This window comes from Macrobrachium nipponense, chromosome 27, assembly GCF_015104395.2.
Source record: "Macrobrachium nipponense isolate FS-2020 chromosome 27, ASM1510439v2, whole genome shotgun sequence".
Taxonomy (NCBI): Eukaryota; Metazoa; Arthropoda; class Malacostraca; order Decapoda; family Palaemonidae; genus Macrobrachium; species Macrobrachium nipponense.
Window position 1 is genome coordinate 22916649 of NC_087216.1, and position 2500 is coordinate 22919148.

Consider the following 2500-nt stretch of genomic DNA (forward strand, 5'->3'; position numbering starts at 1 on the left):
ACTGTACCGCCATTCATATTCCCTCTCTTCCACCTGACTTTCCACCATCCTCTCTGACAATTGTTTTATAGTGCAACTGCTTTGAGGTTTTCCTCCAGTTACGTCTTTCAAACCTTTTCACTGTCAGTTTTCCTTTCAAAGCTGAATGACCTCAAAGGTCCCAGCGCTTGGAGTTTTGGATAAATTCCGTATTCAGATCGATTCTAGAGTGAATTTTCTCAGCACACTTTACCATATTCAGCCACAGATGAATTGCCATTCGTTGATATGCCAAAGAAAAAAATATTCACAGACTTGAATGTAATGTGTGTGCGAGTTTTTCATTTTTATCTATTTATTCATTTTATTTTATTTTTTTTTATTTGCGACGGACACACCACTCCCTTGCCAACCCTCGCACAGAAAGGAAAAGTGTTTTTTCGAGGCGGTTTTCGAAAGGGCGCAGGATCACCACCCGCTATTAAGGATCCTATACTCGAAGAATTAGCTCGCTATCCCTTTCGAAATTCAGTAAATCGAGTAGACTTTGAAATGGCGCTTATTTTAATCATTGACTAGATGAAGCGAGAGCGCCTCAGTGGCGTGATCGGTATTGTCTTGGCCTGCCACCTCGTTGGCCGCGAGTTCAATTCTCGGTCATTCCAGTGAGGGGTTAGAGATGTGTATTTCTGGTGATAGAAGTTCACTCTCGACGTGGTTCGGAAGTCACGTCAAGCCGTTGGTCCCGTTGCTGAATAACCCCTGGTTACATGCAACGTAAAAACACCATACGAACAAACAAACTAAAGGAAGCCTTCGATTTGGTGAGAGAGAGAGAGAGAGAGAGAGAGAGAGAGAGAGCATTCAAACTCGAGGAAAAATAAAAAGGAGGGAAGGGAAAGCTGCCAAGAAAGTAAAAGTGGTTGGGTCGTTTTATCAGAACAAGAAGTGTTCAGGATCTTAATTTTCCTGGAACGCAGGTTACATCTAAGCAAGCATGATTTGAACTACACCCCCATCCCGTTCCCGAGCACACCCCACTTCTACACACACACGCGCACACACACACACACACACACACACACACGGGCGCGCATAAATCAAGAATGCAGAAACCGATAGCCAGCGTTTGGTTCCCCAACCACCGTAAAATTATATCAAGCAAACATGCGTTTACGAGCCTCAGTTTATTAAAGCGTCATCCCCCGTCACATCTCGTATCCTCCTCGGTGGCCGCGAGTTCGATTCTCGGGCATTCCGTTGAGGAGTGAGAGATGTGTGTTTCTGGTGATGGAAGTTCACTCTCGACGTTGTTCGGAAGTCACGTAAAGCCGTTGGTCCTGTTGCTGAATAACCACTGGGGTTCCATACAACGTAAAAACCCGATACAAACAAACAAACAAACAGACATCTCGTATCCGTCAGGATTATTGTATTCGGGGCTGCGTTTGCCTCAGAAACAGCTTGATGTTGTTTCATTGCTTCTTAGTCCCTATTAGTGACGGTAATTGCCTCATATCGAAAACTTTCCTAATAAATAAGAAGTTTTTGAGTAATTGAAGAGAAGTTTTTGAATAATTGAAGTTAGGGCTGTGTTGATTCGTTAAGTTCAGAGACAAGACTATATATAACTTTTCAGTGAAAACCTGAGCTAGCTTTTTATAACGTTTTTGCCTCGTAGTGGGAGATTGCCGTCAGTGCATCTCGCGTGGTGCACTGTAGGCATTCGTGAAGGGTGTTTTACAGCGTCCCTTCGCGTTCTACCTGCAGCAACATTGTAGCCTTTTATTGTACCTCCATTCCCGATTAATTTATTCATTTTTGCTCTCCAACTTCTCTAACTATTACTATGTTTTCACAATTCCACCTGTACAGTCTTGTATTTCATCTGTTCTATTTACTGGATCTCTCTGTTTTGCTGTCCAACTCCTTCTTTTCACTATCTGAGGATCTGAGTGGCCTAAAGTGCCCAAGTGCTTGGCAAAAGATACCGGAAGATGCAACAGCAACTATCTGGTAGACATCAGAGGTGCCTCACACTGAGGGACCTAAGGCAACCCGGACTAGCTGTAAGGTCTCCAAGGTTTGACAGCCTAAGTTTTCCATAATCATAAATCAGTCAAACCCAACGTTTTTCGGAAGCAGTGTTCATCGACGTCATAGTGTTGATTTTGATCTACTATGGTCTGATGATTCAGGTTTTAGCTTTTTTAGATTTTACTGCTATTTTCGTGCTGGTTATTTTTTTTGAAGTGGGTATCACAACTCATGGTATGTCATCATGATTTAAGAATTTGCAGCCAATTTTGTAATTGGTGATTTTTAAAAATTATTTGTTTATTTTAGAATAATGTTAGTGGAATTTGCGCAGCTATATTTAGTTGCAGATTGTTCTTAGGTTTATGGGAGTGTGACGGTCATAAGAACTATTTGGTAGTTTTTCCACTGAGTGAAACGAAAGTTACGTCCCTAAACCAACCTAATATTTAGATAGGTGCAATTAGGAGCATCAGTCAGTTCC

General features: G+C 42.0%; 1 protein-coding gene and 1 long non-coding RNA gene across 2 annotated transcripts in view; one reads left to right on the plus strand and one right to left on the minus strand.

Moving 5' to 3' along the window:
* The window catches only part of LOC135200908 (peroxidase-like), a 61761-nt gene that overhangs the window by 58894 nt on the left and 367 nt on the right, over positions 1–2500 (minus strand). The window lies entirely within an intron of this gene.
* LOC135200909 (uncharacterized) overlaps positions 1–2500 on the plus strand; it is a 56043-nt gene that overhangs the window by 26737 nt on the left and 26806 nt on the right. The window lies entirely within an intron of this gene.